Genomic DNA, 12,327 nt, shown 5'->3' on the forward strand with positions numbered 1-12,327 from the left:
GATGATTTTTGAGAAAAGCAAAAGTGCTGCGGGTGCTGGAATCTGAAACAAAAACAGAAAAATGCTGAAAAATCTCAGCAGGGCTGACAGCATGTGCGGAGAGAAAGAATAGAGCCAACGTTTCAAGTCCAGGTGACCTTTTGTCAGTGCCGGACCCTTCTGACGAAGGGTCATCTCGACTTAAAACATTGGCTCTATTCTCTCTCCACAGATGCTGTCAGACCTGGTGAGACTTCCCAGCATTTTATGAGGTGATTTTTGAGTTGCAGCACTGTCATGAGCTGTTGGTTTGCATTGATCTGTGCAAGTTGGAGGGCTGCCAGAATCCTCCCAGCTACATTTCATTCAGCTCACCAGCAAACATAGATTGAGTTTCAACACTTTCACTGTACAAAAACAGGAGGGAAAAAAAAGATGTCAACTGCTAAAATCACTTGGCATTTTGCATTTGTTAAATTGTGTTCGGCTTCAAACCATTTTAGCATTTCCTAAGGGTAATGCATCTTTTAGGTTACTATTACCTGGTTTTAAAAAAGTGGCCTCGAACATGCAGATGAAAGGTCAGGCCAGAACATGCGTAAATATAAGGCTATGACAGTATTTTTCTTGATGGATTTCTTTTTTCCCCCAGCATAAATCTGACTTGATATTTATGCTTGAGGTTGTCCTTTGTTCCCTGCTGCATTGTAGCTGTTGAAATGTGATCTGCAGCCATTCTTTAATCGTCCTCTAGTCTGTACGGTGACGCTTGTTCCTATAGACCCCAGAGCCAGTTATAAACTAGGACAGATTCCTGAATTTGGAGCAATCAATTACATTTTTTTTAAACAATTGGCGTCACCTTCATGTAAATCAGATTTATAAACTGTTAGGAATTTTAGATCAGTTCAGTTTAGAACTAAAAATTATGTATGCAAAAATATTGTATCAAATTGAGGTCGGTGTGGGAAAATTAGCGGATGCTTCATACAGTAAAGCATACCAGTGTAGAAAGATTCCATTTGGCCCATTGAGTCTGCATGGATTTTCCAAAAGAGTATTCCACCTATGCCCTCTCTTCAGCTCTATCCCCATGATCTCACACAAATACCATGGCTAATCTACCCACATCGTTGGACTGTGCAAGGAAACCCATGCAGACACAGGGAAAACATTGCAAACTCCACACAGACTAGTCACACAAGACCAGAATCGAACCCAGGTCCCTAGCGCTGTGAGGCAGCAGTGCTAACACTCTGCCACCATGCTGCACATTTGACAGTAGCTCTGTGTGGCTGATGGAACTCCCAAATAAAGATCTGCATCCTCTTAACCATGGATCATTGGGAAAGCGTGCAATTTCTCTGAACGCTTAGCACAAAGTAAAAACAATAAATTTATTAAATAATCATACATCGACTGAAGAAATAAGAATTGGTTATGTGTGCCACCATGGTGGCACAATAGTTAGCACTGCTGCCTCAGCATGCCAGGGACTTGGATTCAATTCTGGCCTTGCATGACTTTGATTTGATTTATTATTGTTGCATGCATTCCCATACAGTGAAAAGTATTGTTTCTTGCGCGCTGTAGAGACAAAACATACCGTTCATAGAGAAGGAAATGAGAGAGTGCAGAATGTACTGTTACAGTCATAGCTAGGGTGTAGAGAAAGATCAACTTAATGTAAAGTAGGTCCATTCAAAAGTCTGACAGCTGTAGGGAAGAAGCTGTTCTTGAGTCGGTTGGTACGTGGCCTCAGACTTTTGTATCTTTTTCCTGACGGAAGAAAGTGGAAGAGAGAATGTCTGGGATGCGTGGGGTCCTTAATTATGCTGGCTGCTTTGCCAAGGCAGTGGGAAGTGTAGACAGAGTCAATGGATGGGAGGATGGTTTGCATGATTGATTGGCCTTTTGTAGTTCCTTGCGGTCTTGGGTAGAGCAAGAGCCATACCAAGCTGTGATACAATCTGAAAGAATGCTTTCTATGGTGCATTTGTGAAAGTTAATGAGAGTCTTAGCTGACATGCCAAGTTTCCTTAGTCTTCTGAGAAAGTAGAGGCTTTCTTAACTGTAGTGTCGGCATGGAGGGACCAGGACAGGTTGTTGGTGACCTAAAAGCTTGAAGCTCTTGTCCGTTTTGATGTAAATAGGGGCATGTTCTCCTTTATGCTTCCTGGTGGGATTGTTGTTGGTGCAGGTTTGATGGGCCAAATGGCTTCTTTCTGCACTGTAGGGATTCTATAAATCTATGATCTTCACGCAAACCATGGATAGAAAATAAATGCAAGCTTTGCCAAGTATATTAATATAAAAAATAATACACTGGGGTAGATGTGGATGCTGTGCCCCAAGTCCAACTTTTGCCAGAGTTCCTAAATATGGGGACTCAGAAAATTTGCATCTCTTTCTGTCTATCCATTCGTGGATCTTTATTTGGGCTCCTTATAGAGTTCCAATAACTACATGGAATTATTTTCAGATGTGGCAAACTGGAGGCATTGAGGTGGAAAGGGATGAGGGTGAGGGAGAAATGAAGAGGGGAAATAATTTGAGACAGACACCCTGGGATAATACCAAATGCTTTCAACTCAATTGTTAAGCAGCAATGTACACAAAGGCTTGACCGGTAGGTCAGTGACCTATCATTCCTTCTTCTCCCCCATGGTAGCTTGGGTTGGCACGGTAGCACAGTTGTTAGCACTGCTGCTTCACAGCTCCAGGGACCTGGGTTCGATTCCTGGCTCGGGTCACTGTCTGTGTGGAGTTTGCACATTCTCCTTGTGTCTGCATGGGTTTCCTCCCACAGTCCAAAGATGTGCAGATTAAGTTGATTGGCCATGCTAAGAAATTGCCCCTTAGTGTCCTGGGACGCACAGGTTAGAGGGATTAGTGGGTATAGTATGTAGGGATATGGAGGGTAGGTCCTGGGTGGGATTGTGTTTGGTGGAGACTCAATGGGCCGAAGGGCCTCTTTATGCACTGTGGGGTTTCTATGAACTTTTATTCTATGAAAATCCAAACATCGAATCCCTGGTGCATCAAGCCTGCTTCGACAATCTCACTCGGGCCTTGTCACTGTAACTCCACAGATTTACCCTAGCTAGTCCCCTGACGCTAAGGGGCAATTTTGCATGGCCGTTCAACCTAACCTGCACATCTTCAGACTGTGCGAGGAGCACCCAGAGGAAACCGACGCAGACATGGGGAGAACGTGCAAACTCCACACAGACAGTGACCTAAGGCCAGAATTGAAAGATGATCCTGGCGCTGTGAGGCAGCAGTGCTAACCCACTGTGCCACCGTGCTGTCCCGATGGCGGTAATCGTTCTTATACTGTTGCATCTGTATGGTAAATGTGTTGTCACAATGTTGTTACGTAAGGAGTTCCTGGACTTTGACCCAGTGACAATGAAGGAATGATGATTATATGCCCAAGTCATGATGGTGTGTGATTTAGGAGGTGAGGGTATTTTGTGCATCTGCCATCTGTGCCCTTGCAGGTGGAAGAAGTCTCTGGTTTGGGAGGCACTCCTGAGAATCTTTGGCATATTGCTTTGGCAATAAACCACGTGGACAGTCTATACCTCAAACTACACCAGCAATAGGAGTGAGTATTTAAGTTAGAGGATGAAGTGCAGATCAAGTGGGTGCTCTGTCCTAGAGTTTCTTCAGTGCTTTTAGAGATGCACATACGTAAGCAAGTGGAGAGCATTTTACCTCAGTCTTGACTTGTAATTGGTAGGGATGCTGTTGGAAGTCTGAATGTGAGCCACTTGTCTCAGAATAACCAGCTTATGCCCTCTGGTAGTCAAATCATTATCTGGCTGGCGCAATTTAGTTTCTGACCAATGGACTGTTGATGGTCAGGGACTTGGTGGCAGTAATTCCTTGATATTTGAATATTGAAACATAGAAACAGTGTTTAGCCTAGTAGTTTAAGCTTTTGACAGCTTGTTTTCCAGTTACTAGCTCAAGAAGTTCAGATTCCAGGATTATGTGTCACTCGGGTTATCTGTTGCGCTTGAGTTGCTTTTTAAGAAAATATTCCCAAAAATACAACTTTTCCAATACCAAGAATCCCAGAAGTTTTTCACAGTAGGGATTCTATGGTTTAGATAGATTCCCTTTTGTGTCTTTCGCCAACTATTCTCTCCTCTTCACACGGATGTACTAAGACCTGTTGGGAAATGCCTGCATGAACTTTGGTCACTCCCCACTCGGTATAGTGATCAATGGCCTTTCTTTATCTTAGAGTGGAGGCCATTTTTGCTGGGCGATAATTCAAAGAAGAACTTGTATTTCTATATGATCTATCTTAATCTGAGGATAACCCAAAGCAGTTGAAACCAACAAAATACTTTGGGAAGTGCAGTCACTGTTGTAAAGTGGGAACAGGGAAGAGGACAGAAGCGCATAAGTCACTTTTAACTCGGCACAGATCAGCAATTGGGAGTCTTCCAGTTTATATAGCTCAAGTAAATGCAACGAGATCCAACTGAATTATCCAAGCAGCTTTCAAATTTGTAGTTTTTCTTTTTAGTTCAATCTGTAAAGCTACTGCCACGGGTCAGTTGTTTCTTTGATTACAACTGCGCCGTCTGGTGAGGCTGGCAAGGAATGTCACTTTGTCGAAGGCTGTGGTGCCTAACATGGCACAGACTATGGTTTGAATCCAGCCACATCCTGGCCTTTATGATTCAACTTTGGTTGGAGCATGGGGCTGGTGTAGGCAGATTCAAAATAGCTTTTGCAGGCACTTGGTCTTTGCCAGCTGTAATGATAACTGACTCAAGGACGGAGAGGAAGATACTAAATATTCTTTTAACAATACCTTCCTTTGTCAATTCTACCTATCTGTCTCGTGAAATTAATTAAATTGATATTGTGGAATTCCCTATGTACCATTAATTCACGAAGTTAATAGGGTGGATGGATGGTCAAGGATTTAAATTTTAATTCAGTGTGATTTGGGTTAAACCAAAAGGTAAGCTAAACAGACCGAACACTCAGACAACCAGAGGCAGAAACATGATGTAAATTGTGCTTTCTCTACTAAGTAGAAGTTCCTGTTAGCTAATGAAGAATACTTGCACTTGTGGGGAAAGAGGTGGGTGAGTTGCGTTCCAGTGTTCAGACATGCCAATCAGGAAGTTGCCAGGTTCTGCCTTTGGCCTGCAGTCAGATGATCTCAGCCAAGGTAGTTACAATTCGATTCAATATTTCTGGTTCACAGAAGATTGGTGAGATTCCCTGTTCCTGATGACTATCCTGTCTCCTCCTTAGTACCTTTGTGAGTATATTTGGTGAAAGCATGTTTAGGCACAAATTTCATCAGTGCATATCCTACCAACATTCTATCTAAGCTGACAGATCAAAAAAAGGACGAATGGGAAAAGGAAGGTTGGTGGGAATCAAATGTGAATGATGCCTGTATGAAACATATTTGATTGCTTAATTTTCTACTTGACCTTCCAGTTTAAGAGTTGACTATTTTAATGAAGTGGAATCCCAAGTACTATCTCTGTTTCTTCTCTCCCAATTTCCTTAGTAACTCAAATAGGTGTCCGCATCATCTTAGGAGAAATTGATCCCGAGTCTGTGCATGCCCAAAATTCACAGTTTCTAGTCGGAAACATTGGATGGAGATAGCAGTGGAATCCTCGGATGACATCTTCACCTCTAAGTGCAACTGAACACTTTCAGGGCAAACGGCTGACTTGGGCTGATACAAATCAGTGTGTATTGCAGTTAGTGGCACCATTGTATACAGCCACACAGCCCATCTACGAGTGTAGTAGAACAAACCCAGCAATCAAATAGTAATATTGCTCCACAGCGCTCAAGACAGCTAGTTATTGGCTTTGCTGTGATTTCTCCTTTTGCTTTCCTGCTACAGTGCTCTGCAAAAGACTTCAGTGAGGTGGGAAGAGCTGACAAGAAAAAGCATCCCTCACTCCACTAAGAAAAATCTCAAAATAATAGGCTCCCGTAAATGGCTCATTTTTTGTTTAGTGCAAGCAGAAATGTATGCCTCTCTTATGCATTAATGGGGTCTGAGCATTGGTGGATGGGCCAGCATTTATCCCTAACTGCCCTCCATTTCAGAGGACAGCTGAGAATCAACCACATTATTGTGGGTTTGGAATCACATGTCGGCCCAACTGGGTAAGGATGACAGATTTTCTTCCCTAAAGGATATCAGTGAAACAGATAGGTTTTTACCACAATCGGTGATGGTTTCATGGTCATTGTTAGACTTTTAATTCCGGATTTTTAAATTGAATTTAGGGCGGCACAGTGATTAGGACAGCTGCCTCACGTGCCAGGGACCTGGGTTCGATTGGGTCACTGTCTGTGTGGAGTTTGCACGTTCTCCCCATGTCTGCGTGGGTTTCCTCTGGGTGCTCTGGTTTCCTCCCACAGTCCAAAGATGTACAGGTTAGATGGATTGGCCATTCTAAATTGCCCCTTAGTGTCAGGGGGACTAGCTAGAGTAAATGTATGGGGATGGGGCCTGGGTGGGATTATGCTTGGTGCAGTGTAGGATTCTATGATTCTCTATGAATTCAAATTTCACCATCTGCTGTAATTGGATTTAAACCCAGGTCCTCCAATCTTGCCCTGGGTCTCTAGATTACTAGTCCAGCAACAATACCAATACACCACTGCCTCCCCATCTGGAGGGAACTCTGAACAGCAATGTGTTTCTGATTTTTAAAAAGTATTGCATTCAACAATGAGCTGTGTACCTATAAATTCAAAATTATTTGTTGCCACGTGCATGACTACAAAATTTCTTTCTTGTTTGTTTTACTCTCCTCAAGGCAAGAGGTATTCGTAAGGGGGAATAGAGCACTAGAAGACTTCTAATAGCATTTCAACCAGTTAACTGTTAGGCACTCATTACTGGGAAGAGGTGCTGCTGTTACATGCACAATTTCAACATAAACCATCCTGTGAGTTAAGTTTGTCTTGAGGATATTTTTGGCTGTGGAATGCACCTTCACTAGGGACTGGATTGGAATGTCCTGTATATAATGATCAGTGGCTACTTAGAAGCAGAAGATGATTTTCATCTCATCAATCCGGGCAGGATCTAAACTTGGGTCCTAAAGGAGGGCAGCCAATACCTGATCTACTGTACTGTCCATGTTGCGTCCCAGACACCCAGCAATTTGTGTTTTAATTTTTATTCTGGAAGTTGCATTTCATTTTCAGGTATCATCATTTCCACAGCAGCTATAGAGTCATAGAGGTTTACAGCATGGAAGCGGGCCCTTCGGCTCCACTTGTCCATGCCAACCATTTTTGTAAACACTAAGTTAACCTTAATTGCCTGCATTTGGCCTATGTCCCTTTCAACCCATCTTAGCCACGTAACTGCCTAAATGCTTTGTAAGAGACAAAATTGTACCCGCTTCTACTACTATATCTGGCACCTTGTTCCAAACGCTCACCACTCTCTGTGTGAAAAAGTGCCCTTTTGGATCCTTTTGTATTTCTCCCCTGTCACCTTTAACCTATGCCCTCTAGTTTTAGACTCCCCTACCTTTGGGAAAAGATGTTGACTATCTAGCTGATCTATGCCCCTCATTATTTTATAGACCTCTTCTACGCTCCAGGGAGAAAAGTCCCAGGTTATCCAGCCTCTCTTTATAACTCAAACAATCAAGTCCATAAAAGGATTTACTGTGGAGGCAGAGTAGGAAGGAGAAGGGAAAAATAGAGCCATGGTAGGGATAATGAAAATGACCTGATTTGAGGAAAAGGGTGTATGACGATTTTTATAAGCAGCTAGGGAGATGAATCGGCAGAAGGAGTTCCAGTGAACAGGATGAAGGGTCTGACAGCTGCTACCAGTGCTGGAGCAAAAGCAGTTCATTTCTCCAATAAGTTATCAGGGGAGTTAGCATTTTTAAAAATTCATACTTTATATAACTTTTTCCTTAGACCTTCCTATTCCTGGGCTGGGGGAGCAGCCAAGTAACATCATCTAAAGCTTTGGCAAAATTAATCTCTCTGATGTATATGCAAGCTTTGGCTTTACTGGACACTCACAAAGCACCATACGAAATAACATTATTCTGAAATAAACAAGCCTTGTTGGTGATTTGCACGTTTTACAGCCACTGTCTGCCATTGTTCCTGTTCAAAGGTCTGGGCTGGTTTAAGCTAATGATCCCAGACATTGTGGATTGTAGCCAGCAATAAAGAATGCCAGTAGTCCATCTTGTAAATTAGAAGGGACCTGGCATATGCTACAGAGTTTTGTACCTTTTACATGACAGATGGTTGTTAATAGCACCATTGTATTAGAGAAACAGTCACTGGGGGAATTTTGTGAAGGTACTGTTTTGTGAGCATGCTTCTCTCATGCCATTTTTGTGCCAAGGGACAGTAAGTGTAAAATAAACCCTTTTAGAAGCTGTCCCATTGGCTCACTTGATAGAGACAACATGCAGCTAAGCCACATAGCCAAGAAGGTTTCCAAGTGTTATTCTCAGTGTGTGCTGGGATGGCTGATTTTATCTATATTGGCCACTGGGATGGCTGATTTTATCTGTATTGTCCTAAGGGAAGACAGTGGCTAGTGGTATTATCACTAGACTATTAATCCAGGAACCCAGCTAATGTTCTGGGGACTGCCACAGCAGTTGGTGGAATTTGAATTCAGCAAAAAAAAATCTGGAATTAAGAATCTACTGATGACCATGAAACCATTGTCAATTGTTGGAAAAACCCAGGTCATTCACCAATTAATGTCTTTCAGGGAAGGAAATCTGCCATGCTTTTCTTCTGGTCTATGTGTGACTCCACAGCCACAGCAACTGCCCTCTGAGGGCAACTAGGAATTGGCAATAAATGCTAGCCAGCCAGCAATGCTCATGTCCCACAAATGAATACAAAAAAAATTCTGTCTATTGGAAATCCTGAGAGTTTATTGGACTCTGTCATGGTGCTCTGTATGATCAAGTAGCCTGTTGCATAAACTGTTTAAAGAAGTTGCATTTAGCTATCTCCTTTCATGACTTCAGGTTGCACTTCATTCAATGCAAGGTACCACAAACAACAGTGTTGGTAGCCTATTTCTGATTGGGGGAGTAGTTGGGGAATAAATGTTGGTCAAGGGGTGGCGCAGCGGTTAGCACGGCTGCCTCACAGCGCCAGGGACCTGGGTTCGATTCCCAGCTTGGGTCACTGTGTGAAATTTGCATGTTCTCACCGTATCTGCATGGGTTTCCTCCGGTTTCCTCCCACAGTCTGAAAAATGTGCTGGTTAGGTACATTGACCTGAACAGATACCGGAGTGTGGCGAGTTGGGGAATTTCGCAGTAACTTCGTTGTAGTGTTAATGTAAGCCTTACTTGTGACAAATAAACAATTACTTTAATACCAGGGGAAAACTCCCCTTTTGTTCTTCTGCATTGCTATTGGATCTTCAATAGCCACCTGAGAGGGCAGCCAAGACTTCAGTTCAACAATAAAATAAATAGGTGGTACTTCTTGCATTGCTATAATGGGGTGTTGTTGGCCTAGCTTATGTGCTTAAAATCTTTAGATTGGGAGGTTGGAACTCCCTTGGGTGAGAGTGCAGCCATTGAGTCAAAGCTTAGCTTTCTCAGTGAAATGTAGGACTCTGTAGTGTTGGCTATCTGCTGCTATATTAAATCATGTCCTTGAAAATGTTAATGTTTTCAGGAAACAAGGGAGAGAAAAAAATAATTTCAAACTGAGCAATGATTTGAGTTTGTGGGAATTCGGTCACTATAAATTGCACCAGTGGTATGGCACCATTATAACAAACTCTGTAGTGCTTTAGATTGCCTAGAGTGCATCTTACTTGAATAATACAATTTTAACTACTGTTGTACCATGTTATCATTGGTTTATTTAATGCATTTTAGACAAAAATGCTCTTAAGCCAATGTACATTAATGTAAGTGAAAACCTACTCTGTACAATATCCCAGCACTTGACTCTATAGTGTTGTTATGAAACTCAAAATGCTTGTTCTGTGCAGCAGCCAAATTTGGGAGGTCAAGATCTTTGCAGTTAATTATATTGTCAGTACTTTCCACAGCTCAAGTGGAAATAATTTAGCATATCCCTTGTTGCAGTTAACTGAGATTGATCCAAGGCCAATCTTAAGATGCAGTCAGTGACTGACAGCAGGAGTTGCCCAGGGCATTATCTGAGGGTCTAAATAACAGGAGACATCCATCAATAAAAATAACATCAAGTAAAATGTCGTGTTATTGAAGAAAACTCTGGTATGAATGAAGGGATAATGCACCTTTTATTTGTTGAAAAATGCTTTCAAATTATTGCCAGACTGTTATTTGGTCATAATTTTATACAATCCTAGAAACTAGAAGCAGGAGTATGCCATTTGCCCCTTCAAACCTGCTGCACCACTCATTTTGATCATGGCTGATCATTGAATTCAATATCCTGATTTCCCCCTCCTCCCCCAGCCCTGGTTATTCGGTTAAGTATTCGGTTCCAGTTATTTTTATGTTCCTCAAATAGTACACGTTCGTACCTGATTATTATTGGACCCTTACTCCAAGACTCAAGTTCATAATCTCTATTGTAATGAGGATATGCTGCATGATTTGACAAGCTCATCCTTCAGATGAACTGTTAGAGCTGCCTGTTTTTAAAGTTAGTTTATTAGTCACAAGTAATGCTTACATTCGCACTACAATGAAGTTAATGTGAAAACCCCCTAGTCGTCACACTCCGGCTTCAGTTCGGGTATACTGAGGGCGAATTTAGCATGGCCAGTCTTGGACTGTGGGAGTATTTTTTTTTACTCCTGCAGTAACTTGGGACGCCAAGTTCTTTGTGATGTGTTAACTTTCTTCACAGGTTTAATTTTACAAAAGCGGTCTGTAACGACGTAGGTCTCAGTTTGTGTAGTGTCTTCTTTTACATTGCAGGAAAGATTTTATGGCCCTGGCGCTAAACCATTGTTCAAAGGCTGTGATTCTTGCTGCCAGAATTTTCCCAGTTGCAAGCAGTGCCTTGCGTTACGGCCTCACGAATCAGCACTCTTGGATGATACTGAGAGAATATTGCAATGTTAGAGGTGTTAAACAGAGGCAATGTCCACTTTCAGGTGGACATAAAAATCCTTCGGTACTATTTTGAAGAACAGCAGGGGAGTTCTCCTTGTTATCCTGGCTGATATTTATCCAACCAACATCAGTAAATCGGATTATTTAGCCATTGTGACATTCCTGTGTGTGGGAACTTGCTGTGCGCGCCTTGGCTGCCATGTTTACTACAACAGGGATTTTACTTCATAAGCACCTCATTGTCTGCGCATTGCTTTGGAACCGGAGGTCATGAAAGATTAGATAAATGTGGCATGGTGGCACTGTGTTTAGCAGTGCTGCCTCACAGTGCCAAGCACCTGGGTTCAAGTCTGGCCTTGGGTCACTGTCTGTGTGGAGTTTGTACGACCTCCCTGTGTCTGCATGGGTTTCCTCCAGGTGCTCCAATTCCCCCTCATCGGACCAAAGATGTGTATGTTAGTTGAATCAGCCATGGTAAATGCATGGGGATAGGGCAGAGGGGTGGTGGGCCTGGGTAAGATACTGTTTTGGAGAGTCAGTGCAGACTCATAGAAACTAGAAGCAGGAGTAGGCCATTTGGCCTTTCAAGCCTGCTCATGCTATTCATTTTGATTATGGCTGATCGTTGAATTCAATATCCTGATTTCCACCCCCCCATATCCCTTAATCCCTTTAGCCCCAAGAGCTATATCCCCCCTGCCTTCCCTCCCATATCCCTTGATCCCTTTAGTCCCAAGGGCTATATCTTTTTTTTCATGAAATCACATAACGTTTTGGCCTCAACTACATTCTGTGGTGGTGAATTCCACACATTCACCACCCTCTGGGTGAAGAAATTTCTCCTCACTTCCATTCTAAAAGGTTTACCCTTTATCCTTAAACTATGACCCCTGGTTCTGGACTCCCCCCACCACTGGGAGCATTCTTTCTGAATCTTCCCCTTCTAATCCTGTTAGAATTTTGTAAGTTTCTATGAGATCCCCTCTCACTCTTCTAATCTCCAGTGAATATAATTCTAACTGGCTTAGTCTCTCGTCATATGACAGACTTGCCATCCCAGGAATCAGCCTAGTAAACCTTTGCTGTATTCCCTCTAGAGCAAAGACATCCTTCCTCCGATAAGGAGACAAAACTGCATACAATACTCCAGGTGTGGCCTCACCAACGCCCTGCACAATTGCAGCAAAACATCCCTGTTCCTGTACTCAAATCCCCTCATTGTAAAGGCCAACATACCATTTGCTGTCTTTACTGCCTGCTGTAC

General features: G+C 42.6%; 1 protein-coding gene across 1 annotated transcript in view; it reads left to right on the plus strand.

The window, feature by feature from the left end:
* Positions 1 to 12,327, plus strand: part of LOC145362265 (striatin-3-like) — a 59,184-nt gene that overhangs the window by 926 nt on the left and 45,931 nt on the right. The gene's annotated exons all lie outside the window — the stretch shown is intronic.

Source organism: Carcharhinus amblyrhynchos, unplaced genomic scaffold (assembly GCF_965287045.1).
Source record: "Carcharhinus amblyrhynchos unplaced genomic scaffold, sCarAmb.v2.hapA scaffold_37, whole genome shotgun sequence".
Classification (NCBI taxonomy): Eukaryota; Metazoa; Chordata; class Chondrichthyes; order Carcharhiniformes; family Carcharhinidae; genus Carcharhinus; species Carcharhinus amblyrhynchos.